This window comes from Copidosoma floridanum, unplaced genomic scaffold (assembly GCF_036245765.1).
Source record: "Copidosoma floridanum isolate Cflo_tuat_1 unplaced genomic scaffold, Cflo_Japanese_pri ptg000020l, whole genome shotgun sequence".
Taxonomy (NCBI): Eukaryota; Metazoa; Arthropoda; class Insecta; order Hymenoptera; family Encyrtidae; genus Copidosoma; species Copidosoma floridanum.
This window is the reverse complement of record NW_028321897.1, coordinates 30,556,539-30,571,912: the sequence shown is the minus strand read 5'-3', so window position 1 is coordinate 30,571,912 and position 15,374 is coordinate 30,556,539. Positions and strand designations below refer to the sequence as shown.

The 15,374-nt window shown below is 29.7% G+C and overlaps 1 protein-coding gene across 1 annotated transcript in view; it reads left to right on the top strand.

The window, feature by feature from the left end:
* LOC106643749 (PAX3- and PAX7-binding protein 1) overlaps positions 1–15,374 on the top strand; it is a 316,808-nt gene that overhangs the window by 97,187 nt on the left and 204,247 nt on the right. The window lies entirely within an intron of this gene.

Below are 15,374 nucleotides of genomic sequence, written 5' to 3'. Positions count from 1 at the left end.
TATATTAAATTTTTCTGTATTGATGTATTTATTAGTTATTTCTACGGCACTTAAAATATTTTATTTGTACGAATGAAATTTATAAAAGTCAGGGCAGTTGTAATCGTTAAAATTAGTTTCTTTTTCTAATGATCTGACAAAGCTAGAAAATAATTTTAGCTAGAAACAGCTCTAACTGTGACAGGTATTCAGACTGTGCTTAAAGTAACCTAAAATACTAAATGTCTTAGGTGAGATGACTGTAGTGAACCGACTAGAATGCAAAATCATGATCACTTACGAACAATTTGATCTAAAATTGTTTTAAAAGAAAGTGAGTCTTAATTCTTAAGAGTCACTGTAACGTAGAAAGACTATAGTTACCTTATTTTAGCAAAATTTGTAGACCGATAGCGAACTTGACAAAAAGCTTTTAAAAATAATTATCGCTCATTAAACCCGTAAATATTACATGTAACATTAAAAAATAACAACAATTTACAAAAGTATCGAAGCTAAAGTACAGAAAAGTAACGAAATAATTTTAAAACAAATAGTTCACTTCAACGAATGTCATATAAATATCATTATCATTTCTTAGCGTTGTGTACACAAGTTATACAAAAATTAATTGGGTGAGGATTCGATTTTCCATGAAAACTGATAATAGCTTGCCACAATATGGTATCAGAATTTTACAACGTACGTACTCTTACCATACTAAGTTATAAGTAAATATTGTTGTCAACCTAAGTAGAGATTTTTTAAAAAGTTAACTAATCTATCAGTCAAAATATCAATATCTCAAAAATTTGAGTACAAATTGTATTCAGCATAATCATTAACATCAAGAATTTAATATATGCACTCTGACAATGGCTAATCATTATAATTATGAAAGTATACAATGCCAATATTATGTTATGAAAAATCATCATGACTTGGCTTAGAGTGATCTTAAAGACCAAGGATTGATCACGTACTCTTATCTAACGTATAAAGCGTTTCACGCAAAACGTCCCAGGCCCACCGCGCGAGCGCTAAAAGTCACTGTTTTCAGCTCATTTTCTCGGCCTTATTCCTTTCCTAAAAAAATGTTGCAAATAGCAATTTCGATGTATTTTTCAGTCAGCTTTCTGATGGAATGGTTAGTTTTTTAAAAAAATTTAATTTTCACTGAAAAAAAACACAATACATGCTGTATCTCAAAAAAGGTATTTTTAATTTATTTTTTGATAGGCTAGATAAAAAGCTAAAATTTTTTTTACATTAAAAACGTATATTTGCACAGTGTGCTCTCAGTAAAAAATTTGAGTAAAACAATACCAAATAGTAGACGTTCGGCTTCCTGAACGTGCGCCAAAGGCCGGCACACTGTGGTCTGGGTTGAAAAAAAAAAAAAACAGCAAAACATTTAGTCATCTGGTTGTTTTTTAATTGGTTTTTTGCTATAAAATATGAAATCGTTTCCCCCACAATGATTGGATGTAATACATAACCTACAAATTCATTATTAACGCTATACCATTATTTATACGTAAATAACAATCTGATTGTAATAACAAGCAGCAGTGAAATTAAGTTAAAATTAGTATACTTATGTTTTAGAGGTCACTGATTACGAATCTTCTATCAGATTTCATAAATTTAAAATGGCGGATCCAAAATGGCGGACGAAAATGTTTAAAACATTGAACTTTTAATTGATTCATACGCACTTAGTGGTTTTTTGGGACACTGATTACGAATACGCTATCAGTTTCCAAAAATTCAAAATGGTGTATTCGAAGTGATGGATAACAATTTGAAAAAAATAAAATTCTTAATTAATTTATAGGCACTATAGGATTTTTCGGGTCACTGATTCCGAATTGGCTATAAGTTTTTGGAAATTCAAAATGGCGGATCCAAAATAGTGGACAAAAATTTAAAAACAAATTAAATTTAAAAAAAATAATTCTTACGAGGTGGTTCTACAGGTCGCTGAGTATAAATCTGCTGTGGAAATATGTTAATTTAAATGGTGGATTCAAAATGGCCGAAAAAAATTTAGAAAATTCTCAGTTTTCTCAAAAATGATTTTTATTAGGCGGTTTTTGAGGTCGCTGATAATGACTATTGAAATCTTTTCAGTTGAAATGGCAGATACTAAAGGCTGAGGAAATTTCAAATATATTTAATAATAATCCATAGTTGGGGATCTCGAAAGTCATTAATTATGAATCTGCTATATGATTTTATTAATTAAAATGATGGATCCATAATATATTACAGACATCATCCAGAAAAATCAATTTTCGGATAGTTGCCATTACTGCAATTACTATAAATTTAAATTGGCTAATACAAAATCACCAACGCAATTTGAAAGAAAAATTTTCCTGTGATATTTAATACCTACGAGTTTTGGAAGTGACGAATTACATATCCACTATTATATTTATTAAACAATATGATACAGTGTTTACTTAATGGTGGATAACAACAGACAATTAATTAACATACATAAAGAAATTAAAAAACCATGCTTTTATTTATTAAACTTGAAAATTAACAAGAGTCCTTTCTCTTCGAGTAACCTGTATTTGACACAAACGTGCTGAGGTAAGTGTGTTAGCATGTGTCTTACATTATAGCACATAAAACATCTAGGTGCCTAATGAATTGGATTCTGAATATTGTTTATCAATAATTATTGAGTACATTATGTGTTCTTAATATTAAATTTAGAATTTGTACAATTCCAAGAACATTTTTAATTGGAGCCTATGCGTTCAGTTTGGTTGGCTCTTTCTGCATCTTATTGTTCATTGAGAATATTTTTATTCAGTAAATCTGCAAGATCATGGACTGTCCTAGATAAAATTTTTCAGAATAATGAGAATAAATATAAATCTAGCTATGTGTGGGTGCATAAATGCGTATGTAAATACGCGCTCAAGCGATTGTTTTGAATAGTGACTTATTTTTTTCCAGTTGGATACCCATCATCGCTACAAAATTACTACCTGTAAATGTTAACGAAGCTCACTTGAGACAAAATAAACAATTTTTTTTTAGATTACACGTTTATGTCCTATTTGTCCAATTATTTTAATTTTAATTTATAGTTTCTCATCAGAAGTTTTTTATTCTTGTACGAAAAAAAAATTTTTTTTTCATTTCAATAAGGTAAAAAACAATTTTTGTATTCTGAAGGTGCTATAAGAATAAAAAAAAAAGAAATAATTAAACTCTTAATTATTGAAACCTGTAATTGAGTTTACAAACTGTCACTTAAAGTTTTAGAAATTTTTATTGTTTTTAAGATAAAACAATGAAACAGAAAAAAAATGACGTATCAGGATGATTCTCATTGAAAAAAAAAACCTTTTATAGTGCTGTACTACAACTATTCAGATTTTCAAATGGATTTTGGCCCCTAATAAATAGGAAAAAATCACTTTCGACTATCGCAAGCCATTTTAACAACCATACTAAGGTATAAGACGTATTAAGCATTTTTTTTTTCTATTCGATACAAGAATACGAGAAATATTGCAAGCCTTGGATCATTAATTTCGGTGTACATATTTGTAAGATATTATTTAATATATTCTCACGCATGCACCTAAATAGACGTACACAGAAATGTTTAAAAAATAAAATTTTGTCATCTATGAGTCTATAAAAAATTTATCAAAAACTTTTAAAAAAACTGTACTCTCCGCCGAAATACAGCTTTCTTTGAAAGAGAATAAGAAACTTTTTAGTTTATCAATTTTATCGACTGTTGTGAATAAGTTAATAGAAGATAAATAAACAACACTTTTTGTTTGTTTAAGGTTTTGATTGGAAATTATTGAAAAGGTTTAAAACAATTTTATCGGTGATTTCTTCTAATTAAACGATCAATTAAGAGGAATTCTGAGTTTTTTTGTAAAGACACTGCTTTAATATACACTAAACTGTACAATTTGTACTATATGCCAGTGTCTCTACATGCTATCCTTATCCACGGATATCGAATCATTAAACATTTGATTTTACCTATCGGCCTACTTTCCGAAAAAGCACAAGAAAGTAACAACAAAAATGTTAAAATGTTTCGCGAAAGATACTCAAGGAAAACTAGTCGGTGAGTTTATAATTTTAGTTGCCTAATGATAAATAAAAGAGAAAACTAATTTTGTTTTTCATTTAAAAACTTGTTTTAGAGTCGAAACAAATACCGACATTTTTCACAGATTATTCAAACAATCAGATCCTCTGATTTCGTTATCTAGGAAATTGCCAAAAAAAATCGCCCCGGTATTATTGATGAACTACGGAAGTTATTAGTACCGGATGATTCATCATATAACGAAGACGAGTTCAATTACATAGAAAATAAAGAACAATCACAAGAAGCAGACGAATCAGAAGATTATTAAAAATAATAATTTACCATTCAATATCTTTATTCAAAACTTAGTTTGTGTGTCTTCTATTATTGTGCGCATGCGAATAAGTTTTTACTTGTTATATATTTTTTACTGTGAATTAATTATTGATTGATGTTTCAGTGTATCTCAATATTTTCATCGTAATGCTAGCATATTCATGGAATGGATGTATTGTGGCATGTGTGTTAAATATTTAATACGGAATATTTCTACATGTGTATGGGTGTTATTATATATAAATGTAAAAAAACTTCTGTGTATATATTACTTGAATACTAATTTGTGTAATAATCTGTATATGTAAATAAAGATGATAGCATTTAATTTCTATGTATACAAAATTAATTTATTCACATTTTTGTAATGATCCGAAACAACGATCATAATTTTAATAAAACCCAGAACCTATAAAAAATGATTATTTCTAAGTCTTTAATTTTTTTTAAATATTTTTCTGCTATTTTAAATCAGCAATATTAAATTTATAGTAATTTAAAATTGTTTCAAGTATTGTTCAACTCGTTGTCAGTGACATTAAAAAATCTCCAAGTATTGATTAGTTTGCAAAAATCAACTTTTTTTTATGATGTTTGTGCTCTATTTTTAATCCATAATTTTAGTTTATAAAATCCTGTCTGGTTAACAACCTTCGAGATCCCTGACTATAGGTTATTATTAAATATATTTGAAATTTCGTCAGCCTTTTGTATCTGCCATTTCGACTTTAAAGATTTCAATAGTCATCATCAGCGACATCAAAAACCGCCAAATAAAAATCATTTTTAAGAAAACTGAAAATTTTCTAAATTTTTTTCGGACATTTTGAATCCACCATTTAAATTAACATACTTCAACAGCAGATTTATACTCAGCGACCTGTAGAACCACCTCGTAAGAATTATTTTTTTTAAATTTAATTTGTTTTTAAATTTTTGTCCACTATTTTGGATCCGCCATTTTGAATTTCCAAAAACTTATAGCCAATTCGGAATCAGTGACCCGAAAAATCCTATAGTGCCTATAAATTAATTAAAAATTTTATTTTTTTCAAATTGTTATCCATCACTTCGAATACACCATTTTGAATTTTTGGAAACTGATAGCGTATTCGTAATCAGTGTCCCAAAAAACCCCTAAGTGCGTATGAATCAATTAAAAGTTCAATGTTTTAAACATTTTCGTCCGCCATTTTGGATCCGCCATTTTAAATTTATGAAATCTGATAGAAGATTCGTAATCAGTGACCTCTAAAACATAAGTATACTAATTTTAACTTAATTTCACTGCTGCTTGTTATTACAATCAGATTGTTATTTACGTATAAATAATGGTATAGCGTTAATAATGAATTTGTAGGTTATGTATTACATCCAATCATTGTAGGGAAAACAATTTTATATTCTATGGCCAAAGACAAATTAAAAAAATAAAATAAAAGCGGATTCCTTTAAAAACCAGGTGACTAAAAGTTTTGCCGTTTTTTTTCAATCCGGATCACTCTGTGGCGCTGCGCCGCTCTCCGCTAAAGTTAACTTATGTTATTTTTATTACATTTAATTATTTATTTAACAATGAAGTGCGCTTTAAGTCATAACTTAATATAGTATTGTATAATTAAAATAGAATCTTTGATTTTTTGTATGATTTTCAGGTAGACCTAAAAGAACCGTTTGAACATTAAGCGTATTTTAGTTATAAATTCATTATAATTGTCTTACATACTTAAATTCATTTACAAAATAAACAATCACTTTTTATTAATCAACTGAAAAAAGATCTTAAAAGTGGAGAATTTATTTTAATATGTGATAATTTAGAAAATTATGCGTTTGTTATACAGAATTTAATCCAATCTTTTCATTAGAACAATAACCAAGCTTACATTTTTATAGTTGTAATTGATTACAAAGAAAAAAATTGGCCCAAACACATAAGTATTGCTGTTATTTCCGATAACCTAAGTCATGATACAATTGCTGTACATGAGCATTAAAAAGTTATAATAAATTATTTGAAATTTAAGTCTGTCGTAAAGAAAATTTTTTACATAACTGATGGGGCCAGTCAACATTTCAAAAATACGAGCAATTTTAGAAACACACTTTTCCACAAAAAAGATTTGCAAATTGATTGTGAATGGCATTTTTTGCTACTGATCATGGAAAGGGAGCGTGTGACGGTATTGAAGCCAACTTGAAGAGAGGTGCAAGACGTGCAAGTCTTCAAGTTACCTCTAATAATCGAATTTTAACAGCAGAAAACTTGTACGACTGGGCAAAGAATTATTGCAAGGAAACAAAATTTTTTTATTTGAGTGAAGAGTCGTATAAAAAATGTGAAATTTAACTCAAATCTCGATTTAATGAAGAAAAATTAATACCAGGTACTTTGCAATTGCATGCTGTCATTCCAATCGATGATAAAGCATTGAAATAAAAAAAAAAAACATCTGTCATCTCTGAATATCAACTTTTTCCAATACAAAATAGTAAAACCAAAAAGCCTACATTTCGAACTTCATCTAAAACTAAAAAATAATAAAAATTACTAAGTTAAAATGTATTTCTAAACTAATAATATTCATAGTTAACTTAAGCACGACGCGGCGCCGCGCCGGGCCTTAATTGGTGCGCGTTCAGACGGCTAAACGTCTACTCTTTAGTATTGTTTTACTTAAATCTTTCAGTGATCGCACACAGTGCAAAAAGACATTTTCAATATAAAAAAGTCTCTGCTTTTCATGTAGCCTATTAAAAAAAAAATTTTTAAAATGCCTTTTTCGAGGTATAGTATGTTTTGTGTTTTTTTTAGTGAAAATGAAATTTTTCCGGAAAGCTTACTTAAAAATTCATTGAAAATGCTATTTGCAACATTTTTTTAGGATATAAATAAGGCCGAGAAAATGAGTCGAAAACAGTGACTTTTAGCGGTCGCGCGGTGCGCCTGGAACGTTTTGCGTAAAGCGCCCGAAATGGAGTTAAGTCTCAAAGACTTTTGTAATCGCTAATCGCAAAAACTACTTAATCGATTTTGCTAATATTTTGTATGCTGATTTTTAACACTTTCTGGATTATTTTCGCGAGATTTTTTCTAGAAAAAATTAATAATAATAGCAATAAATAATCTTAAGTTTTGTAAAGAAGCTAGCTTTGCGTTTTAGTTTAGTAGGATCCGCTAGGTAGCGTCAAATTAAAATTAAAGCCTCCTGCAATCATAGTCAGTGAATCTAATTTAACAAAGGTAATTTGTCAACTCTAACATCCCTGGCACAACAACAGGAGATGTCTAGCTAGAGCATAGCTAACTTCAATACTTGAAGGTATCGTAGTGGTTCTTCCGACCAATCTGGTGCTGCTGAAGTGCAGCAAGCTAAGGATAACATCTCAACGGAGTTGGGGCAGTCACATATGCTGGGAATACCATCAGCCACTGACTGGAAATATCACCACTGGGCCTTTTTAGAGTGTTTGGGATTGGAAACCCAATGATTGTGGGCTGTATGATTTGATTTACCGGTTGCGAGGGAGAAGAGTGGGAGCCAATTGCTTGAGTTTATTGAAAGATTAACACTCACACCTTTTTATATATAACAAAATAATAAAATATATTAACAGCAGAAATTACAACACTTGATGAGAAAAAATTGAAAAACTGTGGTAAATAAAAAAATTACGTTTTATGTGCGCTAGTTTAAGGATATTGAACAAAGTTGAAGAACAGTTATTTTACTAATATAATTGAACTAAAAATGATGTTGTTTGAGTCACGCGAGTAAATTACACAAGACATTTTTTCTTCCTATTTAAAATGATTTACTCGAGAAAATGTCTACTTGGTTGGTGTACACAGTGACCACACTGTGGTTCACTGGACGAGCGATCGGTGCGGACTGACTAAATGCTCACAGGCGAGCAGTCGTGAACAGCCAAAGTAACTTAAACGTGGAGCGCTATGATTGGTGGTCACGCAGAATCATCGTACGCACGCTATTGGTTACAAAATACTAAAGTTAATTGCTAGCGCGCGAATATATAAATTCTATATAGTTAATGTTTTGTAATACTAATTTGATGTTGAACATAGAGCCTTGATAAATCTCTACGCTTACTAAACCACTATCAATTGCATTGGTATTTTTAGGGCCATCTAACGTCAAGTTATATCGCCCTTATATAATAAAACTTTTTATAACAACTGTTTCCGAAAAACAGTTTAAAGCAAATTCCAAAAACTATTCGCCCACTATTAAACTATATAAAACCGGCTATTTTTAAACCAAGTTAGTCATTCACTGTCAAACGTCACAGACGGAGTTTTTCACCACATTATTCTCTCGACTCTAAACATTCAACTAGGTAACACCAATTCTTTCCAAGGTACGCGCTCAGCAAATTCAATTGTGAAGCTATAACGGAGAAACAAATTTGAGAGAACAAAACAGTCTCTAATAGGCAAGTGACTCAAACGAATCTACGCCTTGGATTACTAAAACGACTGAGCTCCACGATAAAAAAGAGGTGCTTAAGACACGAACGTTACCGGCGTAACACTAAAAGATGTTTAGAAAGTGTACTACAACTAGCTCCAACGCTTTAGAGCGTTATGATTTTCCTCCTGATCAGTCTGGTGCTACAACAGCAGGCCAAAGGAGATCACCCTAAGGTATCAAGATAGTCACGTTTGCTGGGAACTTCAGTCAAGAAACAGTTAAGCTCACTAGTGCTTCTTACGATAATTCAACATCGAATGACCAAAAAATGTATTATAACTTTACAAAGTTGGCGAAAAAGAACCCTGATGGCTCACTAAAGTTTTTAAAAATGTCTACAGCTTCAGAAGTGCGAATTAAAAAGAAAATTTCAAATGCTTCAAATGGATACAATTTTTGGTTTCAAGGTTTGTAAAGCTTAAAAAATAACTATTTAACGTGATGAATAATTCAGTAACTAATGTAGTTTGTAATTTTACTAACTTGATTAACGAACAGTTAATAAATATATATAGTAAAAGTAAGGTGCGACCTACACTGTAACCAGAAATAAGAAGTTCTCCATTGTAAGGATCGTTGCAGAATGGGTAAAGTACTTGGCTTGCGTGCTTGCAGAAGATCTCTGGTTCAATTTTGGTTCAAAGTGTTTTTTTTTGTTTTCTTTTTTTCTTTTTTTTCGGCGGAGTAGGGCAAGAGGAAAGTAACATGAAAAATTTACTTCCGTTACACGTTTTCTTTAAGGTTACGAGTATGAAATTGTTGGTTACTTTTGTAGTGCAGAACGCGCCTGTTGTAATATAACTTCCACAATACTTGATTTTAAAAAACAGACTCTTTAGATGGCGCAGAATAATAAATTCACATCGTTTAATAGTTTTTTCGAACATAAATTCTTTGTTCGGTTCATAAGTGTGACTTATTAATTTAACGAATAATAAAATCAATTTGTTAGGAAAAAAATTGTAAATTCAACTGTAAAGTTAATGACGAAGTAAGTTTACTACAAACTACAAGTGTTGAGTGTGAGCTAATTTGAACGATAAATACATACTATTTGAGCCTAACAATGTTCAATCAAAGAAATATGCTTCCTCAAAGACCCATAATAATAACAGATAATTAATTACTCAGCTTATATATTATAATCATATGCAAAAAGTATAGAAAAGACAACGCAAGACAATACTACTATACTAACATGTGTAGACAAGGAACAAACTCAATATCTCTAAATAAAGAATTTTACATTTAACAAACTTCCAGTTTTTCAGATACTTTTGTTTTTAAATAATTGATGAAAACCTTACATAACAATACATAAAAAAAATTAATGAATAAATATTCATGAGAAAAGTAAAACTTATAGTGACTTTTTATTTAACTCCTTGACACGAATGAACGATCAATTGCTAAAGCTTTAATCCCTAATCAAATAACATAAACTTAATTATCCCATCCGACCAGTAGTATCCTGTATTTCCTCTCCATCGTACAAAATGTCTACAAAATTGTTAATTCTAATCTTACACAACACTCATTTTTCTTATACTTGTAGCATAAAAAACTCTTCTCATTTAATCGACAATATTAGGAATATCAAAATACCTAACAATTTAATCATAGTTATCTTTGATGTAAAAAACTTAAATTCTAGCACACCAGTTAAAGACCTTATAAATATATTTCGTAAAATCTTACTTGCTAACAAAGTCAACATTGTAATAGGTACAAAAATAATGAACGTTTTTACATGTTTAAACCAGAATTGTTTTGAATTCAACAACAAAATATACACAGCCACAGATTATTGGTGACTTATTGAGTCCACTTTTAGCTGAGATTTTTATGGTTAGTTACGAATACATATATATATGGATATCCACTATCTAAAAACCTATTTTTGGGCCGCTATGTAGATATCTTTGCTGGTTTCATGGTAACTCAAATACAATTAGATGTTTTTCTACAATTTGTCAACAGCATTCATAACAGTTATAAATTGCATGTTACAATTAGAATATAATAATATTATCTATTTTTTGGACCTAATAATAAAACGTGCCAATAATAAGCGTGAGTAGTTTGGTATAAATCACAACCTTTCTCACTTAAATACTGTTATTAATAATTCTTTAGTTTATCCATACACCCACAAATTAGCTGCATTTCGTCATAGACTTATTAATGTCCCTCTTTCACATACAGAATATTACAAAGAATTGAATATTGTAAAGCAATCAGCCATTAAGAATTATTACGACCCTAGTATTGTAGAGAAATTAATTTAAAAAGTTTGTTATTATAAGGCTATCGCAAAAATGTTTTTCTTCTGCCTGACTAATATTATTGATAAATATTATGTTACGACATACACTGGTTAACTTTCTAAAATTATTTTTAAACATCCCAAAAAAATTTTTTATCAGCATCATGTTTAAAACTAACAAAGTTTACCAAAAAAATTATATAAAAATAATAAAACGAAAATAAACTAAGAAGAATTGTGTAGAGTTTATAGCTTGAAGTATGGCTCGAAAACATGCCCCAAAGAATATATAGGCCAAGTAGGACGACCATTCAATTTTGGTATAAATCAACATCTTAGAACATTTAATAAAAGATAAGATACTTCTAACTACGTGAATCATGTAATAAAATCTGGTCATACTTTCTATCCCAATTTCAAAGTACTACAAGTCTGCGATAAAGATGGAAAATTCAGTTTGTTTAAAACAATAGAAATACATAAAGAAACATTAATGAATTATTAAATTGTCATGTAAATTCGAACGATTCACTTTTATTAGATATCAAGTGATTTTAGGAATCTCGCGTTTAATATGTTTCCGTACCTGCGGCCATAAAGTGGTTACTACGTCCACTATGAGGACAAAAGTAACCACTTCGTGGATACAGTGGTACAAAAAATCATATACGCACTACAGCCAGCAGTAAAAAAAGCCTCAGATCGTCTGTTTATCGGACAATATACGGACGATCTGAGGTTTTCCTAATTTTTCTGGCCTAGGTGCGTAGTATACTAATACGTTCTCACATACATGTCTGTCACTAATTCTTATATTATGTCTGTAATATTTATTTATGACGCCCTACATGTACGTATTTATATGCGTTTCCGTTACCGACAAACACAATTTTTGAATATAAATTTTATAACAATTAGTAGACGTGCGCTATTTGTCTGAAAAAGGCACAGTGTACCAAAACCGCTGTAATAAGTTCCATTTGAATAAATGTACATGAAAAGTATAATTACGTTGTGAAGGCTGTAAATATAATTTTTTAATGTAATGTGCCAAGTATAATGTATTTTTGAACCACAAATTACATAACAGTTGCTTAATTAGATAAACAAGATATGAAATACAAATTGTTGATGGCATAATTTCTAAACTTCTACAGTTTTATTTATAAGAAAAAGAATAACATTTTTTTTTTAAGAAAAGAAATAAAAAATAACGGTTGATCTTTGTGTGTAATCAAATTTTTTCGGAACACTTGAAGCTGCAGGGTGATAGATAAACTAATCAAAAAAGTGATATTGAAAGATGATCTTTAAAATTATGACCCGCAGCTCAGTGAATTTTTAAATTCATTTGCTGACATCAACGTAAAATCTAGCAAAACCAATATAAATTTTTATACATATTTTTCAAAGTTTTTTAGTTTTAGAACCAAAGGTGACTTTACTTGGAAAAAAAAGACAAGAGCCTCGTATAAGATAATTACTCCTGATCTCCTTGCAATACTAAGTGAATTATAATATTATCATTGTGGAGAAGTTAACGTTTGTGTCTAATAAGGTCATGAAGAACTTGTATGAATATTTTTGGAATTCTTACAATTGTGAAAGGCTCTATGAACTCCAAGTAATATGAAACGATTACCTCTATAATTTTTACGTGAATAGCTTGGAGACTTTCAATATTATCAGTGGTTCTCACGCTATAGTGTTAAATTAAAGACTTACTTTTATTATGCAACTGTACCCGTAAATTCGCGTAAAAAACTGTGGCATTGCAAACAAGTAGTACTCAGTTAAAAATTTTTTTTGAAGTGTTAACTTCTGTACACAGGCCTGGCTTGGGGATTGAAAAAGTATGAACATACAGTAACTTTGTGTTATGTAATGTATTAACGTTCAATGTAGTATAGATAGTAGCCAATAGATATTGTTTAAATAATTTTGATTCTAATAAGGACTGCTAGTATATATTTGTATTCAAGTTACTTAAGTAATTTTCTCTTCTAATAATGTTATGAACCAGATAGGTCTCAACAATCAAAAAGCCAACAAGTATTGTGCTCTGAGCTCTGCTAAGATATTTTCATATGCTATTGAATAAACAGTATTTAAAAATTTTAAAATCATCGAAAGTTTTATTAATTATCCTTTGTAATTTGCAAACAATAAAATAAAAAATCGTCGCGTACGGCAAGTGCTTGGCTTGACCGTAATATTTTAATATCAGAGCCCGAGGTTCAGGATTGTCAAAGTGACTTACTGTTAATAAATACATACTAAGAGCAGTGAACATCGTGTTTTTGGCCCAATGAATGCTGTGAACTGTGATTTTTGATGTGACATTTTAGCACTTTTAAATACTATTCGCAAAGGCTTATACATCATGGATTAAATTTAAATATGTAAAAATATTCACTGTCCAAGCATATTAGTAGGGTGAAATTCTACGTTATACTTTATATTAACCAGTCAAAGTTTAAAACAATGAATACTTTCAGAAAACTTTATATCACGATTTGTACTGAATTTTCTAGAGTTATACTTTTGATTATAACTTTTTAAATACATGATTCTTGAATCAATATTAGTGTTAAAATACACTTGTTATACAATATACACATGTAAAAAACAGTTGTAACAAATTAAAAAGACAATGATACTTGTTAGGGCATAACTTTCTTTTTTTAATTTACAATATTTCAACAGTTGACTGACTATAAAGCTGTACTTTTCAGAAAAGGAATCTTAATTTTTTTACTTGATTCATTGAAATATAAAAATATACAAAAATTACTTGTGTTGCTAGAAAATTATATGAAACCGGGACAGAGTGCTTCACTCCAATTCGTACGAAAAGGTAAAAAAAATTTTTTAAACATTTAAAAGATCTTTGTTATGAGAGATAAAGTGTAAAACGACTAAATGAATGCTATAAGACATGAAAAAGCTGATCGAAACATGAAAAGATCAGTACAGCGAGAACAATAATAACCATTCGTATGAGTTGCTGAGTTAGTCTTTGAGAGAAATTTTTTGAAGTTCTATTTACATCTTTGAAGTCTTCAATAAACATTGAATTCTTACTTAAATAGAACTATTAAAATCTATTAATAAATTGACGTATTACTTATGTGCCGTAATGAATATTTTTTTTAAATGCTAGAAACATGAAATAAATATCGCAAACGATAAACTGTAACCTTTGATCAAAAAAATGTTCATGAACAATGTTACATTTATCAAGTTTTCCTCTATTATTTTCAAAACTTTTTTATACTAAGTTTTTGGAATATCTAATAAATTAAGTCAGAACCTGTAAAATATTTTTGTTCATTTTTAAAATCTACTATTAGTCAAAATCTTTATTAGTTTCTAACTTAAAAATATTCCAGACCTTTCTACTTTTACTGAAACATTGCCCAAGAAACCTATGAATTCTTCTAAATTAGGGTTTTAGGACCACAAACTGTATCGTCATGTCATATTTTTCTGTCTCTTCAGAACGTGAAGGTGTTTTAAGTTATATCAAGTAAATATCATGAAATCTACAGTTCTCAGTCATAGGCACTTTGTTGACTTTATTTTTTATATATTTAATTATCTCAAATGAATATATCCTGTTAGGACCTATACCTACTGTACCCATGTCTAGCTCCAGTGTATTTGTAATATGTTGACTATTAGAAGATGGAGATGCTGAATCTTATACGACCTTCAACAAAAGCATTTGTTGAAATTTTTGTTTTCCTCATGTTATTTAAAACTACGACGATTTAATATCACATTTAACTGCATATTGACCTCTTTGCCATGCATGGAAATCGTATAGTTTATCAAACACTGTTAACTCATACAAATATGAGGAAGTTTACCAAGATTTAGATAAATCACACGTACTTAATCTGCTGTTTATGTTGTCTTCTACAGCTTATATGATTATTTTACAACAATCACTTTTTCTATGGAATATCTGGTAGCGTGAGAGCAATCAGAACCTGGAAACAGTCGCATAAAATGTTGTGAGTCCTGAGGTCTGACCATGATAACTATATGTTTTAGGGATCACTGAATCCGAATATGGGATCAAATAAGCCCTACTACGTCAGGGTTTCATTATTATTCCAAAAAATTGTACTGTCTAAGCTAATTTAACTCTGTAACGATACACCTGTTACATTAAAACCCTGACCTCTGAATACTATTAATCCATGTCCCC